Raw genomic sequence first — 20852 nt, 5'->3', positions numbered from 1 at the left:
TTCCTGCCCGGCTAACTATCGCCCAATCTCCATTACTCCCTTCCTGGGCAAGCTCCTGGAGAAACTGGCCATCTCCCAGCTTAACCTCCACGCTGAATCTGTTGGTAGTCTTCATGACCATCAATCTGGCTTCAGAGCTGCCAGAAGCATGGAAACTGCTCTCCTGAACATCCGTGAGGACCTGCTCTCGAACCTCGATTCCAACACTCCGTGTGTTCTCATTCTACTCGATCTCTCCTCTGCCTTTGACACTGTCAACCATGCCATCCTGCTCAACCATCTCCGTGATATCCTGGATATCACTGGTCAGGCTCTGGCGTGGCTGACCTCTTTCCTTTCCAATCGACCCTCCCAGGTCCAACTGGGGTCCTTCCTCTCTGACATCTTTTTCTCCTCCTGTGGTGTTCCCCAGGGATCTAACCTCTCTCCCTGGCTTTTCAACCAGTATCTGGCACTCCTTGCCCTCCGCATCGCCGCTCTCTGCCCCAACTTCCAGTGCTATGCGGACGATACCCAGCTCATTTTCAGGCTACCCTCGGCCTCCTCCTCTCCTTCCCTCATCTCTGACTGTCTGTCTGCTATCCAGGAATGGTGTGCCGCCAATGACCTTTGCCTTAATGCCAGTAAGACTGAGATTCTACTTATCGGCACACCCACTCCCTCCTTCCCTGCAGCTCTCTGGCCGGCCTCCCTTGGCCCCCTTCCTGCTCCTACCTGCAAGGCAAAAAACCTCGGGGTCATCTTCGACTCCACACTCTCCTTCTCTCCTCATATATCAGACGTCTGTAAGAAGTCACACTACCAGCTGCACCTCCTCAGAGGTATTCTTCCCTTCCTCTCCTTCCCCCAGAAGCTCACTGTCTCCCGAGCCCTGGTTCTCTCAAAGCTGGATTATTGTAACAGCCTCTATCTTAATCTGCCTGCCTCCACTCTCCGCCCTCTGCAACTCATCCAGAACAGAACTGCGAGACTTGTCCTTGGCCTCAAGCCCAGGGACCGTATCTCTCCAGGACTGAAATCTCTACACTGGCTCCCAGTGGCTGCGAGGATTAAGTTCAAAACCCTCTGCATTGTCCACAAGGCCTTCTGGGGCCTGGGGCCCAATTACCTTCAACTCTCTCTTCCTAAATATCTTCCTTCCTGAGCCCTTCGCTCATCCGTCTCCAACTCCCTCAGGGTCAGCCGCTTCTCGAAGCAACGAGCTGGGGGTAGATCTCTCTCTGCAGCAGGGGCCTTCCTCTGGAACAGCCTTCCTGCCTCCCTGAAACTTGAGGAGAACCACCTCCGGTTCCGGAAGCACCTCAAAACCTTCCTCTTTGCTTCTGCTTTCTCTCTCCCTCTCCCCTGCTGAACAGCTTTAATTCTTCACTGAATCTGCTCTGAATCTGCAACTGGGCCACTCTCTGTGACCTCGGTCCAGGACCCAGCCACTCTCCACTTGCACTGCCTCCATGGCACCCCCCTGCGGGACTGTCACTGTATCCTTACAGCCCCCCTTCCCAGCACTTGTTCTGCATCTACCTTGCACTTGCCACCAGCTGGCCTTATTTATTATTTTTTTACGCTACTTACCTTGTACTGCACTTCCCCCCCTCCCCTTTCCCTTGCACTTTTCCCTTCCCCCCACCCCTGCACTTGCGCGATCTGAATGACACCTGGCCTAGTAGGATCTTTGTCTGTCTTCCCCTTGTCCCCCCCCCGCCTCGTCGCGCCTTGAAACACTTGTGTATAGGCGCGTTACAAATGCCATATCATATCATATCATATCATATCATACCGTTGCATCTATAGGGTAACACAGGTATGTAAAGACCTCAGGTGGGTAGACCTTATGGCTAATTAGATCACAATACTGGTCTATATCACCAAAATTCCTAGAGATAATCACGGGGTGACCCACAGGAGAGGGTTTGTCATTATCCACAGAGGGGTATGGACTGGTAACATCTAGGTAGTTTATTTGCTCACCCTCTGAGATGCGATGATATAGCTTTAAAGCAATTGTGCAGCTGCTGTATAACACATCTCAGGGGTTTACAGGGTCAGGCAGATACCTATCCTTATGAAAACCGCACTCATAAAGATTGTTCTGCACCATCACACGCCATTCGTGTTCATGTATACTGATGATGTGAACACCTTAGCTGGTTAGGAATGTCTGTTTCAACAAGGTACGCCTATACAGCTGTTCAAAAGTAGTGCCCATCAAAGTATTGAAACCCCCGGCAGGGTAACAATGGGGACAACTATGATAAAAGCAGCCATCAAATTTGTAGGCTGTTTCCACCCATTGAACCGCTGCATGCCATCCAACCAATATTCACCATAGCGTTTCTCATGACCGCCGGTTAGGGTGTGTTGTATAGAGATATTCTCAGTCTCTGAGATATATAAGAGCCATTGGATTGATGCAGTGGAATAACATTTCTGTCACCCATGATATGAATTCTGGGGGAGCAGCGAGATTGTTTCAGGTTTTAGATATAGTTGTCTGTGGATCTGCATACAACGTAGTGCTTTGAAAAGATCAATGTATGACACGTGTCCCACCCTTTATAGGTGTTTCACGATGAGTCATTTGAATGATCCCATCCCTGAACAAATTACAAGCTTGTCTTAAAATGTTGACATCTTCTTGAAAGTAGACCCTTAACTCCTGGCAAAAGTCAAGCATGCCATGCTCATTCAGCTTGTACCGGCTTGTGCAAGTGAGGAAGTCAATGCTCAGTTCACACATGACCAACTCCATTGCTGCTTTCTGAATTTGTGTGCCTAGACAGACTGAGACCTCGCAAACCTGTGACACTGGGGACATTTTCCAGTTTCTTCATTAAGCATTTGACATTCCTCGCATAAACACAGGTGACAGTGATACTGGCAACTGTGTCTATATTTTTTTTTAAATGTGGTGGCAGTGGTGACACAGATGTTTATCCCCCAGGAAACCTTTTAGATTGATTACACCATGGAAATGGTCTTCTTGGTGTAAAACATAAAAAGTGTTTCTGGCTGTTTTAGCCATTAGCGGAAAATATTGCCAAACTCCATTGTTAAAGTATCTTGAGGGGTCTATCAAAATATTGCCCAAAGAGAGACAGCCGTCCAAACCCTACTAGTGTGTCAGTTGGGATACCCAGCTCTTTGTTTACTTGCAGAGCGTTTGCACATATATCGGCATCAGTTATGCTCCATCTGCCTTTGGAGTTTAAGCTGTGGCTTTGCAGAATTTTGCTTACAGGTTTATAAACAGCACCAGAACGAGGTCTGACAACTGGCACCCCGATTCTTAGCGATGCTAAACACAGGATCTTGGTCTCACTCGTCAGATGCCTCCATAAATTCTCCAGAAATTGTAAGACACAGAATGTATCATGAGTGGATCATCTTGTAACCAAGGATCTGTTTAAACCCTCGGCCTCCATTCTTATTTGGACAAAATCATTGGGGCTGACAGTTTCAAAAATCTGTCGAACCAGTGTTTCCACAGCCTAAGTTACAATGGTTAGTCCATGCCCCAGAGAGCGCAACTGGTCCAAGTTCATGAATCTAAATTCCTTGTAATGCTCCGCGGCTGAGAATGTTTTTAACTTCTTTGATAGGTCTGCACTCTCTCCAAATAAATTGGGGCCTCCGGTGTCTTGGGGGTGAGGGGATTGTGCTGGCAGTGGGCTAGACCAATCACGTCACGATATACCCAGATCAGATAAGATTTTAAATAGCCGATACCTCTGATTTCAGGACCTTGCCCATTTCAAGTTTCATGCTGGGTCTTTGGGGCAGCGCTGAAATGAATATCCGCCCCAACTCTGAACAATCAGTTTGTCTGTGACAATGTCTGCAACAATGGTTGTGTTTTTAATTTCACCAGCACCCTGGGGCACAGGGGGATGTGTGCTTGGTCATGATTTGTTTTATGTCTACTAATAACACTGCTTTGTGAGGGGGGGGGCGTTATTTGATAGTGATAACTCTCATTCGTCTGGTATGTTTGATAACAGGGATAGTCCCTGAGCAGTTATTTGCTGGGGAGTAGATGAATTAGGACCCACTATCACTGTAGACGACCCACCGGGACTCTGTGGGATAGCCGTTGTGTTGTGAATTTCTGAATTTGTGGGATCTTCGGGGGCTATCGTGCTGTTGTAAACCTTTTCAGACATGTCTAACACGCTGCCAGATTGTGCCCCTGTGGATGTTTCACAAAATGCATTACAAGACAAACCTGTGACTGGTGTGTTTGTCTCAACATGTGCCCCGTTGGCTAGCTGTGTATCGGACTGCAACCCTACGGCTGTCCAACAAGTTCCTGCTGATAAGGCAGTAGTAGCACCCCTCAAATGTTTTATTAGTGGAAAAAAATGCTGCTTCAATGTCTTTAAAAGTGCCCACAAACCATAGATTGTACAGTTTCCTTCTTTTTGCAGTATGGTTTTTAACTTTTGACAAGGACGGGCATTTTTTTTTAATTTTGTTGTAAAGTGGGTTCTTTTTTTTCTTATTCTTTTGAATAGCACGTGTATACCTGCATGCACCCTCCACATCGTCCATGATAATAACATTAGCAGCAAGGTCATTTGAAATGTTAATGTCACTAACATTTTGACCCATCCCCACAGCAGGACCACCTCCATTTTGAGTGTCTGCATTGGCACCCATAAATACTCACAACCAATATTACTGACAGCTGGCTCAAGAACATCAAACACAGGCACTGAAATATCACCCTGTTGTTCAGTTGTACCAACAATATCGCTATCCAGAATTGTGAGGGGGCATTAAGAGGTGTTTGAACATCTGTATCGCCGCTAGTATGCAATGTTGATACAAACACAGTAGGGGGCAGTGGCCTGAGGCTGAACACTTGCCAACTGGTTATTTGTAATTTTAACACCCCAACACTGTTTTTCACCCCATCATTGTGCACACTCCCCTTTTGAGTACCAACAGGAGCAATATTAACAACCCCAACACTGTAGTCCTCCCCTCATGAGCACCAATAGGATTACTATTAATAACATCAGCATCATGAGTGTTAAAAGTAGCAACACATATACATGCTTCACTGCCAATGCTAACTATGCCAGCATCCTTAAGTGCCCAAGAGCTGTATAACAATTAGTAGACATAGTGTGTGAAAACTCCAGGGGCGGTTCTGTGCCGCTAGCTTGCACCCCAATCCTCTGCAAAGCAGTCATCAATGCATCTAACTCATTCTATGTGTTAATGTGTGTAACAGAAGTAACACCCGGCTTACATATCCCATGCCCCCTCACCCACCATCACCACCCGAGTGTCTTCCTGCAGAGCCGGTGCAAGCGCGCCCTGTTGGATAGATGGAAAATAAAGAGCTGAGTTGTCAACAAGGTTCAATGATGCATTACTAGGTTATCTAAAATTTTGACAACAGCAGAGCTGTTGGTATTATTCTCGCCTTCATAACTAGCAACAGCTACACACTCAGAAATAGTTAAAGGTGCAACCCCTCATCGTCGCTAATCACAACCAAACCGCTCGTGACACCCCCCAGCTGTACACAGTTGCTTGCGGTGAACACCCCCTTCTGCTCAGGTGTAACACCCCAACCCCTCCCATTTTTCCTGAGCTGCAGTCGAGACTCATGACCCCATAGCTGTTTTACAGCATCAGGTTCGTTCTCAAAATTGTGTTGTAACATTTTCCACTTGGAGCCTCCAGAATTCATATCGGCACACCCCTTCTCTTGCTTCAATGTTAGTCTGGCCCGTGCTTGTACAGTTTTAAAGCAGGTTTTCAATCCCAAACCAGCAGGAGGTGTCCCTGAAGCTGCTGCTAATAGAGGGGCCTTTACCCCACCCTAACCAAAGATGTTTGGGGGGGGTTTAAGGATCCGGTAATATCCACCAGGGCCATCGATCATGCCAGGAGGGGAGGGGGAACTCAATGGACAGTGTTTGAAATGAGACTACACCCTGTGCCGCTCCAGGGTTGGCGACGTGTTAAATGTGCTACCCCCGTTTCCCAGCCCCTGGCGATGGTAGAATACATGGTGGTGGCTTGCCCTGGCAGAACACCTGTTAGGCATCCATTTGTCAGGCCATTTCCAAGGTATTGGTTGTCACAGGCCAATGCGGGTACAGCACAGAGAGCATAATAGCCCTCCTGGATTTTAGACATTCTTCTCCCACATGTTGGGACCCCCAATCCAGCCGTACCCAAAACAACGTGTGAATAAAAGTTTGTTGCATTGAGCAAACCAATCCTTCATGCCTTGCAAGAGGCTGCACCCCAGCACTGCCCTTTGCTAATCTGGCAGAAACATGCACACCTTCCTTGGATCCTCACAACATCCCTGATTTGTTAAACCAGCTGCACAAATCTCCATAGATCCAACGGATGCCTGGTGCTGGGCTTCACAATCCACCACCAGAGGTCATTCTGAAAAACTGCAGTGGACCCCCATCATCCATTGGGCCTTGCGGGTGCCAAAAGCAAATGGGCCATAAATCCAATGGCTGCTGGTTGTCGGTTGCCACAGTCCACATCCAGAGACTCTGCCCGGTGCCTCATACAGTTGTTGAAAGCCATGTCTGTTCTAAATAGAAAAAATATAGATTCAGAATAGGTAATCTTTTACACAGAAACAGTCAGCCATCAATATATGATACAACCCCAAACATCTGAAGCCCGGTGTAAGACCATGGCGCATGTCCCTTAAAAAACTTGCATCAACTCTAGTACTTTGTGCCAATAAAACCCTGGTTGTACCATTTGCGCAACATGTATGATCTTTGACAATAACTCAAATTGATTGTGCACGTGTCTGCTTGGTTGTGCGAGTGTCTGATTGATTGTGTGCATGTCTGATAGATTGTGTGAGTGTCTGATTGATTGTGCGAGTGTCTGAATGATTGCCACCCTTAAAATGTCATCAACTCTAGTACTTTGTACCACTAAATCACGGCTGTAGCATTTGCACATGTGTGATCTTTGGCAGAAACTCAAATACTTTAATGCCAACATCACATTGCACACATTTGAAATATTTCATCAACTTTATCGGTGACAAGGCATTGTGTGTATGCAAATTTGCTGCATCACAAAAAGACAAGTGCACCAATAGTGCAGTTGGTGTTTATTTAATGTTAACTTTAATGTTTGGAATGGCAATAATGGCGGCGGGTTACAAGGTTTAATATTGAAGTGTCTGAATGATTGTGCGAGTGTCTCAATGAGTGTGCAAGTGTCTGATTGATTGTTCAAGTGTCTGATTCATTGTGCAAGTGTCTGCATGATTGTGTAGCAGCACCATAAACATTTGCAAAATCCCCAAAACACATTTTCAACTGATTCCCAAGCATTGTAGTCAACATTTCAAAAATATTTCGAGAACATAAGCTCCACACATAGAAATAGAATCCGGCGCGACCAACATCTTTGCGCTATCCTGGCCGACATGAAAAACCACAGAGCATTCTAAATAAACTGTACATTAAAAAACGCGTCATTAATAGCACATAGCTTTTTAGTTTCAAAAAGCACATCCTGTCTCTGAAAGAGCAGGCCTCATGGCCTGCCTCATGGCATGATTCATGGCCTTCACGAATAAAACTGCATACATTGTACAAACCACAAAAACAATACATTAAAGTATTGAAATACCCCCCAAACTCACCTTTTTGCTGTTGTTGAAATAAAACCCTGAATAAACAGCAGGCCCACTTTCCAATCAGCAGGCTTTGCAGGGGGTTTCCCAGTGTCTACAGACCCATGATCAAATCCAGCTGAAAAAGCAAGGCCTCCCCAGGCAATCAACTTGTCCCAAGTCAATTAGTTGACACTTGCAGCGGATCATCAGGCACATGTTCTGACACTGTGATTGACAGTACCCCTGCTGGAGTCAGAGAGCCCAACGTCACTTTTTCTCATCAACATGTTAAGAATACCAATCGGGCGTCACACACCGGACCAGGACACTTGGTCTTATCCTATGATGTGGCGCTCAATATGTATGTTTTTTCTTTAATTTCAATGAATTCAAATTGAGCCGATACCCGACCTGTCTCACACCCCCTTTGAAAAATTCACTGGGCCACAATGGACCATGAACCAGGCCGGTTGGTGAAATCTGTATCTCACAAAGGCAGTAATGCATGAACACTAGCATTTACAAGTAAATGGATCAACAAAAGGCATACAATTCTAAAGCGAGTGGAAAGTTAGAACATGCTGCAGCCGAATTCACACGTTAGAAAATTGCAATTGTTTTCAATTCCCGTTTAAAATGACACAAACAAATTTTATGAAAACCAGGTGAAATACTTGGATTTTCAATGCGGTTGTTGGGTTGGGAGACAGATGTATATCACAGGGATAATATAGCAGTGAAAGTAGGGCTACAGATGAAGAATTGAGGAAGATTTGGAAGGTAGAAGGTTCGCTTTGGGTAAAATCAAACCGTGAGAGAGGAAAGAAAATCAGCTGAGAAAATAGCAAGTTTGACTTAAAATAGGTTATCAAGACTATATTGATAAATAGGGACACAATAAGATCCATGCTTGATTCGCAAAGTCAAGCTTGTCACCCCTGTGTTCACACTTATGAAGAAATTACTTTGATTACTCAAAATATGACTAAGGATTTATAATCTATGCAGGACAAATGGAAATAGGAAAGTGGCACTAACGCTTGGAAATTCAATGACAGGGTGCACAGAGAATTCTAACAGTTTTTAACAAGTTACCAGGGTATGGATAGGATTGCTTAGACAGTGGAATAAAGACAAAAGGGTCAGGATGGGGAGACTATGGGCCTCATTGCAAGTATGGCAGTAAGGCAACAACGGCACTGGTCTCGCTACCGGCACCGTTTCTACCGTACTGCCATACTAGGAGTTCTGCTTGCGGGTGTCCTTGCAGCCACCAGGTCTGACCTGGTGGCTGTACTGGCACCCACGAGCAGAACATGAAGGTAGCACTGGTGCCGTTATTAACGGTGCCAGTGCTACCACCCTCACCATTCCCATTGAGCCCTATGGGACTCAAATGGGAATGGAGATGTAATGGGCACAGCACCCGTGATAGGACAATTACCAGGTCCGGCTGGGTTGGAATAGCCCATTAATTGCCCATTTGCGGGTGCTGGACCCGGATGCGAATTTGGAGGTAGCCTTGCCCGTAAAACCGGCAAGGCTATCTCCAACCTCGTAATGAGGCCTTATGTGTTTCTTTGGGATGGGGATTATACTCACAGTCCACTTTTGAATCTGGGATTTTGGACAGTCAATCAGTTCTGGTCACAAAAGATTCTGGTCACCGGATAGCAGACTCGCCTGGCAAAATACAGCTGAGCAAAGGTCTGGTCACCAGATACTAAAGGTCAGTGGGCATGCAAGCAGTGGCAAGAAGCTGTTATGGTTTCAGGATGCTTCCCAAAAAAAGGATACCACAGCTTTTCCCTTTGGTTATGGGATTCTAGTGGGTTTTTCTGGATCAATGGCCTTGCTGGGATAGAATCAGCTATGCTTCGGCCTTGCTGGAGTAGGGTCAACAATGCTTTGGCCTTGCTGGGATCTGGAGTCTGGAAATGCCTTGGCTTTGCACTGGGATCTGGAGTCTAGCAAGATGAATGTGGAGGATCAAGAACGCAGGTGCAGGAAATTCAGGAAAGAGTGCCTGTAGTTCTCTCAACCACTCTTTATATAGAGCATGGTGACATCAACAAATTATAGGTCGGCAGAATTGAGCTAAGTATGCCACCAAGAACCAGATAGGCCAATCAATGTTGCTTGCCTCCTCTAGGAGGTAACTCAGTTTATGAGGTTGCATTCTATGAGGTGAAAAGACTCCCCACAGACATTTTTGCCAAGAATCTACCTGAACAAAATGTACACATTTGTGCAGTTGTGGCATTTGAACCAATTGCATAGGCAGATTACATATTTTGTGCAGATCATGCCAGTCCAACTCTCCAGTTTCTGAGACTGTTTCATCCGTTTAACAGTTTTTCATCGTTTTTTGTGAGTAATCTTCAGCCTAAAATTCTATAACTTTATAAATGGGTGTGGATTATCATTCGGCATGTAAGTATTAAAATTTACCATGGCATCATGGATACTTTCCTTATAATACCCAATTCTCTGCCATTTTTATTGCCAGTGACATCTTAAATTAAAGCACATTTAAACTGTTACATTTTCACATTTTTGTGAGGTCCTGTTGCAAAGATAAAAGTCTTATAATTTTTATTAATAACATAGTCTTTGGAAGCAAATGGGCTGGCATTTGTCCTTCACAGGACCATTTTTTTCTCTTCAGCTACCACCAACTGTCATCTTACCCAGCTTGATTGAAGGTTTATTGCTCCTTATCCACTTCTCACATCCGTGTCCTAGAAATCCTATTATCCCAGCTTGGAGCACAGACGAATGTCTGACGATGGTGTTAACTTTCTTTGTCTTGGTCCATTCAAAGTTTTTCAAGCTAACAATTATCACTTTCGTGTCCTGGACGTTTATGGCGGTTGGAGCCTGCAAACTTCAGCCAATGCAGTTTGATTCCTTTTATTTTATTTTCTTTTGTCCTGGATCAAAACAAACCTGTTGGATAAAACATCCCCTATATGTTTCCCAGCAACAAACCCCTTTACATTGCTAAGCACAGACAGGTTTTTGTTCTACATGGTACTTTGAAAACAGATATTTTTTTCTGGTTTGCAAAAGCCCATTTTTCCATGTTTAAAACAAGTTGGTATTTTCCTTGCAAATTCGGTTTGTCCCTTCCCTCTGCATTTCCACATTTCCACATTGTTTTGTAGCCATAGTTGCTTCATTTACACCATAGTCTGTACCAGGCAAAGGTCTCCTGAAATTGAAAGCTAGAATTTCTTTTCAAGTTGTGATTTTTGACATTGTGTAGCAAACGTTTAAGTGTTTTTCCATGCAGCTGAAGTAAAGCTTTTGTTGATTTCCTCAGATTTGCCTGCCATTCAGGAGTAATGCTCTTTTATGATGGAGCACATGTGAATGTGGATAGGCATGGCAGGGTCTTTCTGGTAAAGGTAGTGTGATGAATAACAGGGAAAAATAGCATCAGAGCGACATCCTTTTAAAGGTGAAATATTCCCTTTTTCAATGGGAACTTTGGGCTTGCAGCAAAGCAGTGCTGCTTTTTCACTCCATTTCTTAAGACAACCAAGAACACACCCTAGTAGCCTTTCTCGGGGTGCTCCATGTTCCATCTTGCACAATCACGCTTGGCAAAACAGTGCAGCCATCCTTTTGTCACTGCAAAGCGCAGTTTGGATGCAATGGTTCTCACAGTAGCCAGCGCAGCAATTTTGCTGGTTCTGCTGAAGTACAGCTTAGTGATGTAGGGAAGTACTGCTGAGTGGGTAAATATACCCCACAAACACACTTCCTGAACTCCTGTATGGGTTTTGTAACACATCTAATTGTAGCTATTTTCTGGGTCCAACCTGTTTCCCGGGGCAGGTGCCGCTTTTCCTATCAACACACACAGATTTCATGCATTCTTGCAGGAATTACATAGTGGCACCATATATTATTCTTAATCAGCTTCCTGTATCTTTATAGCAGTATCTAAAATTAAACAATGCAGTGTGTATTTTCATGAACAGTGTGTTCATATAGTTAGCACAGAACATTCTGTATACTGAGGAGCTAAATATAAAGACCATCTGTATGTTCTGCTGATGTGGCTAGAATACATCTGTATGAGTCACCACAATCCTGGGATTCCCAAGGCCTTGTTGTAGATAAATACCTTTGGAAGTGTTGCTACGCAGCTGTTTGTATGGTTGCATAGCGACAGAGGGCCACACATAAATTGCCGGATTGTTAAGGCAATACTTTGACTTTTGTACAGGATCTGGTAAGCACATTTTACTTATAAAGCAAACTGCTTTTCATGATTTATACTCTGTATCAACGCCAGTTTATATAAGATTGATATATATTTTTATATCAAAATTGATAACAAACATTTTTATATCTACATTTTGGATAAAGTTTATATTAACAATTGTAAATATTCTATGCCAACATAATATTCATTTTGAAATATGATTTTTAATATTATTTTGTCTGTACATTTTTAGATAAGAAAATAATAGTTATATAATTTTTATATACAATTCGATATGTACAAAATTTGATTTTTCAAATTATTTTTATAAACAATTTTATATCAAGCAATGTACATTTTTATATAAATGTTTATATTAAAAATTCATAAAAATTGTTTGATATCATTTTCTGCTTCCTCACGAAGCAGGGCTGAACCCACCTGTGATGTCATCACTGTATCACTCTGAAAAAACCTGATATTCACAGTCCCTGTCTTCACAGCACACTTCTCTCTAGGCGCTCGGCAACATCGTCCAGAGCTGCTCTCAGCCACTCCCATCTATATATAAATGTTATATCAAAACTGATAGAATTTATAAAATACTTTTTATCCAATAAACAGTTGAATAAAATCGATATAAAAATATTTGATATCCTTTTTATATGAAATGTATATTACGTATATATCAAAGCCTATCAAACGTGTAAGAGACTAAGACCAGAAGCAGGGGGTGTGACCCCTTTGACTTGTGCAAAAGGGGACCCTATCCACCTCAAAATATCCCTTATCACTGTGTTAGATGGCAATTTGAGCAATGTATGTGAAAGCTCTCGTTTTTGGGGGGCACTGCTGCTCAGAGGCGAAGCAGTAGCAGTATCGTGCGTGAAAGGGAATTGATTGTTTTATAAATAAATACATTGATGCAGCTTGAATATGCTCTTTTTCACACACTGGGAACAAGGCAATGTAAAGACAAAAACACTTCAAGCCTTAAATGCTTACTTATAGAGAGCCCTGTTCATATGCAGAGTTCTCAAATTGTTCTATGTCAGATGGGTTGACATATACAATACCTGTGTTTGCTTGGCATTCTGGAACTTGTAGTGCTTTATTTATAATTGTCACAGGCTACAGATCAGGAGAATAGAGAAGCAGGAAATGATGGGCTACCAGCACCTAAAGTGGGCACCTTTGAGGGGTCTGTGTATATAATTTCTACATGATTATTTTAGGAATAAAACAGAGCTAATTTTTTTCTGAAATACATATGAGTACTAGAGTGGAATACCTTTTATCAAGCATTTCAAGTGACAGGTGGCCATGCCCCTTTATCATGCCCCTGAACACCTACACATTTTTTGAGCCCTTATACATTTAATGACCCCCAAAACGTTATATAAATTTAATATAAATGCGATAAGAGCCCCACTGTAGTCTTAAAGTTACTTCTCAAAGAACTTAGAATAATGTAGTTTTCACTTGTTCAGGGTTCCTTTCTCAAAGACTTAAGTTCAACACAAGAAGTAGAAATATTTTCAACCTCAGGGTTCCCTTCCCTAAGACTTAAGTTCAGCAACACAAAAAGGGTCCTTTTGTCTCTCTAAGGGTCTTTGCCAAAAGGTAATTCTCTGCAACATGCAGTTTTTGGCTTCACTTTGAATTCAATGCACAGTTCAACACTTTAGATTTCACTCAGTTCGGTATTCAATACATATTAATTGTCTTGTTAAAGTTTCATTCAGTTTAGGATTCACTGGACACAGGTTACAATTTTAAAACACCTTCCCTTTTGACCCGTGATGTAAGTTCGGTGTTCAACAGGTACGGGTTGTACTCAAACCATCTTTGTTATTTAGCCCGCTGTGTAATACTCCTTTAATAATGTTCAATAATGTGAGTTTCAATCATAAAACACTTGCTGTTCAGCCTGCGCTATAATACTTGTTTATTTACTTCAAATTGAAATGTCCAAAGCTTGGAGACTTTCGAGAACGTGTTTTCTCTTACACATGACCACTCTGATACAATGTTTTCCTCTAAGAAATCTCTATTCACTTCAAAATGAAATGTCCAATGATCAGAGACTTTGGAGAACGGGTTTTCTCTAACACACGACCACTCCAATACAATGTATTCCTCTATGAAAAGTTCAATCACTTGCATATCAGGTTTCTTCTTGGCAAGAAGCTCAAAGGTTGTGTTTAAGGACCACCCAGCAGCGTGGATCACTCAGCCCCTGCTTCCCACATCTGGGTTTCAATTCCTGCCCCTCAGACACTCCTGTATCACCACCTGAACCCAGGGGAATGAGCACTTTGACCTCCATGAAAAGGGACGGCCTCTCCACACGGCTCCCTTTCTGATGCTGCATCGGCTCCACAGGGCTTCTTTTCTCACTGCGCACTTCCATAGGTTAATTCCCTCAACAAACCTCAGCATTTTAGCATGCCTCCCTGTCACGGTTCGCTGCTGCTTTTCTTGGCCTCTCTGCTTCTGCTGCTGCTTTGATTTTGCCCCTGCTTCCACCTTCCTAGACCTTGATTTGGGCTTCTTTTATACACCTGCAGCCCTTTGACAGGCTGCAGGTGGAAATTTTCAATAGCCCTGTCTGACCACAATTAAAGTATCATTTATGACCCTTATAACTCTGAACAGGCATCTTCTTCCTCCCAGTACCAGAGTTGTAAAAGAACATAGTCTTCAATGCCCTTCGTTGCTTCTTCTTCGCCCCAGTACTATCAATTGTCATGTGTGAAGGAATAAGGGTTACTGACTCACAGTATCCCAGGAAGGTTGAGGAAATTTTGGGTTGGTTGTCACTAGAGAACAGGGGATACCATGCCTTGCCCATTGGTACCCCACTTCTATTTCCCAAGGATCCTCCACCTAGATGATCCTCCGCACTTCTGTGCCCCCAGGGTCATGACCCAATAGCGATGGCCTTTCCCTGGCAACCTACACAGAGGATCCAAGGGGTTTAGAAGTATGAATAACCTGAGGTTTCTCACACTTCACAGGTCAGTTTATGTGGTACCATGTCCGTTTATCTGTTGTAATGGCTTTAATATACTTTATCTCCCCACTTGCAAACAGTTTTTTCAATTTTACTTCTAACACACAGTGGACATTCCCTTCTAAACTGTTTCATACACTACTTGTATAGCCCACAATGTTTTAGATATGCATTGTTCTGCCTCATTCTCTAGCTTTTAACTGGGTTGACACCTGTATTAGATGCATTAGATGCAAGGCGCTTAGGCCTAAACATGTAGCATATTTAGAGTAATGATTCATCTGTATATGATATTTGAAAACATTCATGAGACTCCTGCTACGGATTGTCATTATTTTGCCCATTGCACAATTTGTAAATGTTTTGTTTTAAACATGTTTTCACCAGTATGGCTTTGAAGCCCTGAATGGCTAGCATATCAATCAGTCCAGATCACAACGGTTGTGACCACGTTGTCTTTACCACTTTTGGTTTCCATTATCGAGATACATTGTTTACACAGTCTATTATTAAGATTCCCTGGGTTTTCAAATTTATTTGAGCAGCAAATACAGTAGATATTAACAGTGTCTGCTACTGCTTGGCTCCCCTAGTTGCTATCAATTTTGGCAGCTGGAGGCTGTAGACACAAATCAGAAACACATGGTTTTAATGCTGGGTTAGGTGTCACACCCATAAAAGGTACAAACATTTAAATGCCTTAAAAATATACCCACCAGCATAACATCCGATATCGACGATCCATGTCCTTTAGTATTCTCCACATGTTTAGGGGGTATGAGTCACTCTTCCCCTCTGCAACTTCATCATTCTGCATGGTCATAGACTTGTATCCATTGTCTTCAGACTCCTTTTCAGCATGTTGCATATCTAAATATGATAGCACAGGCTCTATGGCCATGAGCTGCTTGCGATCAAGGGCCTCAGCATCGTTAGCCATTTGCAAATTAGCCATATCTTCGGCTGCACTCGCCTGAGCATTTTGAATAACATCTCCAACATACCGCCCCACGACAGTGGGGATGAGAAGTGGATGACTGCCCACACAAAGTGTAGACATGTTCTCACTGAGCTCCCGATCTACACGCATTAAGACTGTTGGATCTTCTCCTAAGGCAGCAAGTTTAATATATATCATCGGGCTCGCTGGTGCTACTGGGGGCTGCTTACTCCCAGTCGTAACTCCCAGTCGTAACTGTAGCTGTTCATCATTACAGTTTCACTGACACAACGCTTGATAGCCCTGAGAAGTCTGAGGAGCACATGTGTTTTGGAGGCCTACAATAACAGCTATATATCTGTTTTGTGAGACCACACCACTAATAGCGTCATCGTCTTAGAGCCACCCATAGACATATGCCTATTTAGCACATAGATCCATTCAAACTATGGGGTGCTATAAAATTTGTATTTGGATATGAAATTCCTATCACATTTAAATAAAATTAATATAAAATATATGTAACATGTTTTGGGAAACATCACATTTATTGGGGTTCAATTAAATATATAGGGGTTCAGGTAAATCGTTATCAAATGTTATTTTTTTATTATGGTTTTATTGCTTATTACCATTAACCCAAAAACATCATCTTAATAGACAGAAAAACATCATATAAAATCATTGACAAAAGCCATTCTACTTTAAAATATTTACCTAACCTTCTACTAAAGACTTTTTATGTTAAGAGCAATATTACATATATAATCAATCTCTCATTCATAAAAATGTAAAACATGAATTCATTAACTGTGAGTTATTATAGGATAGTCTTTTAAAATCTTCTGCCACACATGATATGTAACAAACATTAATTTCTGGTTCTATCCTGAGTAAATGCACGACCAAAACTGATCACTTTGTATATACTTGATTCTTGTCACATAATTAAGATAACCTCTGGTATAATTTTTCCTTAGTTTGCAACACAAAATAAGTTGATGTAGTGCAGCATTCGATTGCTTCATGACAAATTCGACATAATCTTGCTTCATAAAATATTTTATCCAGGCTGCTCGAGGTTCATAATTTGGAAGTTGGCCCAGTCGTAATCTCATCATGAAACAACGTACTTTGGAGTTGCATATAGTGTGTACATATTTAAAAGGAATTCTCATTTTGAGGCCCTGTTTCACATATTCCTTCAGGGACAATTTACTGGTTAGATAGTCCACATTCTTTATGCAGTCTCAAATTACTGTTTTATTTTTAATTGATTTGATATCACCACCCACATTAACAGGGTGCTGTATTGTAAATCCAATATTAAAATGAAATGTTCTTTCTTCCTGTGGTTATATAAAATGTAGTTCTTTGTCCCTACATCGACATGAGATTTTTTGAAAAATCTCATCAAAATGTATTTTTTTAATTTTTGAAAGTCCCCCAGGCCCTTTTTCCTATATTATAAACCCTACCCCAACTCTCACCCCACCCCTTGTAACCCCTTACCCCACCCCCCAAAATTGGAGTTTTTTCAAAAACAATTACTTCAAAAAAATAGTTGGGGATGAATAAGCGCAACACCATAAAATGTATATAACATGTGTTTGAGGACATTACGTTTATAGGGGTCCAGGGTTGTGAAAAAGGAGCATGGTCACTTGAAACGCTTGATGATAGGTATCCCACTCTACTTCTAACATGACCCATTTGCGTTGGCTTTGGGGGAAAAGGCTTCCTTCCTTCACACTTAAAACATTAATAAATGTAATTTTTACATTTTCAGTTGTATTGCCTGTGACCTATCCAGAGAAAAATGTTATACCTGTAACATTGATGCTGATAGGTTATCATGCTGATGTGGTAGATTTGGCATGGGTGTTGGTCCACTTGAGATATCAGTGAGTTTCAATGCGTTGCAAACCCTATAAGTAATTTTGCTGTATAGTTAAGAAGGCAATGATGGTAGGTACAACATCTTTAAACAAACCAAAAACGTATTCTCAGACACTTATATGTACTCCATCAAATTATATTTGCATGAATTCTTTCAAAATCATTCTAAAAATGGTTAATGTGTTTCTGTAACTATAAAACCTGTCATTAATGAAAAACCTGTCCAGCGTATTAATTAGTCGTGTTGTTAGTAACAGTGAGCAAAATTTGTAATTCCACATGATATTACAATATATTAAAACAAATTCAGTCTGCTAAGTGTCACCCTAAGGGTGGTTTGGCTATTGGTGCCCGATCACATATTGATTTAAAACCTTTTCTTACCGATTATAAGTCCCTAGATGTACTGCCTGTTGTGATCTTTCTTCCAGGAGATGCAAGCTTATCCATACTTTTTGTAAATGTGTATGTGCCAATAGCTATGAGAATATAAATGTTTTCTGTACACTTGATAAACTGCTAGCCGAATGAGAAGACTTATACCCTAATGGGTTGACAGTTATTGCTGGTGATTTTAATACTCCCCTGCTCAAGCTCCATCCAGTTGCTAGTGTGACTCCTGATTTACCCTTGAACGAATTAGATAGCCTGGTGGAGCACTTTTGTTCATTCCGATGATTTGTACTGTTTGAATGCCAAGGAACAATCTACATCAGCTTCCTGCATTACATGGACTATGGCTTCACCTCTTCATGCTTGGATTATATTTTGTTGATCAATCTTTTTGGACGCGATGTAGTGCCCTGGAAATCCAATTTAATACTCTTAGTGATCAAGATATTTTAAGTTGGTGAACTATCTTTACTGCTCCTGTTCCCCTAACCCACACTGAAACCAAAGTCACTACTAATAACCTGTATAATCATATTATTTCGACTGACTGCAATTTCAAAAGGCTCCCTTATTTTTTTGCTAGATTTGACACTGCTACATTTACTTGCTTACGGACATATAGGTGGAATTTTTGCCTTTTTATGAATTTGTTAGAGAAACACCTATCTCTATTTAAAGGAAAAGGCTGAATGCACATGCAAACCCATGCAGGATTATTCAATGTTACAAAATAGAAAAAGGGAATACCGTCAAATGAAAACTGCAATTCAAAAAGATTCAAAGTAAACTTCTGTAGAGAAAAGGAAATGCCGGAGCATCCTCCTTACTAGATAGAAAAACTGTCTTAGAGCGCACAAATCTTCGTTGTCTAATGCCAATTGGTTGTTTTTCAAATAATCTTTTAAGGAGTAATGATAATAAAAAATCTGGTCTCTTATTAGGAAACATTCTGATGCTGTATTCAAATGTGATGAGAATGCATTACCTGGGGCGGCTTGGGTGGAATCGATCACAGCTCTCTATTATGATTCTACCTCTCTGCCCCCGACTAACCCAATCAAACTCTATGAGCAGAATGTGAATTTTGACTTTGATATGCTAGACATAAAATGTATTATTATGAGTCTCAAAAATTCTAGAGCACCTGGACCTGACGGGCTTGCCAATGCTGTCATTAGGTCAAATCCAGACCTTTGGTCCGTATTTTGTATGAACTTTTTTGCAAAATACTAAATTCTGGTAATATCCCCTCTAGTTTGGAGTACTTCTAAACGTATTGCCATATTCAAGAAAGTTTTCAGAAGGGACCCCTCACATTACCGCCTTCTCACTATGCAGGCTTGCAGTTCACAAATGTTCACCACACTATTATTAAATAAACTTAACGCATGGGCTGAAAGCAGACACCTTTTGCATAAGTTCCAAACAAGCTTTCGAAAGGCCCATGCAACTTCTCACAACATATGCGCCATGTTAAGTGTTATGTCAAATGCTTGGAGTAAGTCTGGCAAGAGTCTGTACCTGTGTTTCATTGACTTCTCCAAGGCATTTGACACCGTAAATCGTGATCGTCTTTGGAGTAAATTACGTGAGGGGGGCCTTGATCCTCAACTGCTGTATTTCATCATGACACTATATTCGAATACTTCTGTTAAAATTCAAGCTAATCAAAATGGCCAACTGGCTAAATCTATTGCCATTAACATTGATTTAAAGCAGGGCTACATGCTTGCACCTCTTTTATTCTGTGTATACATCTGGGACATGGCACTAGCGATTAGAGCTGCACGCAGTTTCCCTCCCTCAATTGGTGAAGTGCCAATCCCATGGCCAAGCTATGCGGATGTCACCACATTATTGGTCCACACACCAATCAGCCTCCGGCGCTCGTTTGCCGCCTTGGTTAAATATGCTAATTTCAATCTGCTAATTATTATCAGTAAAACAAAAATCTTAAACTTTAGTGCTAAGCAAACACGCCACTCCACTTTTATTTGAAGCATCAATGAAACGTCTCTCGAGGTGGTGGATAGTTATATGTATTTAGGGTTCTCAATCAAATTTCACCCCAGTTCTAGGTTCTACGCCAATCTCTTTTTATCCAAAACTATCAAAAAAATTGTCGGTTTCAAACAAAGAAAATGTGTAGGCACGGTGGTCATAATATAGAAAGATTCATTTCTATCTATTGCATGTGCATAATCCCAGGAAGATTGTATGACACGGTTTTTGTACCATAGGCCAAAACTAAATGGCTTGAAACCCTGAGGGTAACCTCTTAAAATCTAATCTGACAGTTACCTCTTCGGTTCGTTTGGAGGCACTAAGGCTCGTGTTAGGCCTTCAATCATTAAGGTCTGTGTGGCTGATTTATCGCTGTAAATTAGTATTATCCGTGTACACCGCTCAGTCTGATCACTTATTGGGCCTCAGAGACAAACATCTTTTGCCTTCTTGCACAAATTCTTTTATGCTAGATCTGAGCACCTCTTTTAGTAAACATTTAGACTCGATCGGATATGCAAAGTCTTCCCTGGTGAATTGTCCAAATATATTGCAGATTTTAACAAATAAAACTGGTGTCTGTGATGCTGACACAGGTTTATCTGAAGTGCATCAACAAAAATAATAATGGTCTGTACGCAGCTCAACGTTTTCCAGACAATACTCGATGATCTTACCTAGCTAAACCCTGTAGCATGCAATTAAAAGAGTTAATTGGGTACTTAACATTTAACATAATTCCAACCAATGAACATCTGGG

The sequence above is a fragment of the Ambystoma mexicanum genome, chromosome 6p (genome assembly GCF_040938575.1).
Source record: "Ambystoma mexicanum isolate Mex_15411 chromosome 6p, UKY_AmexF1_1, whole genome shotgun sequence".
NCBI lineage: Eukaryota > Metazoa > Chordata > Amphibia > Caudata > Ambystomatidae > Ambystoma > Ambystoma mexicanum.
Note: the sequence above shows the minus strand (reverse complement) of the source record.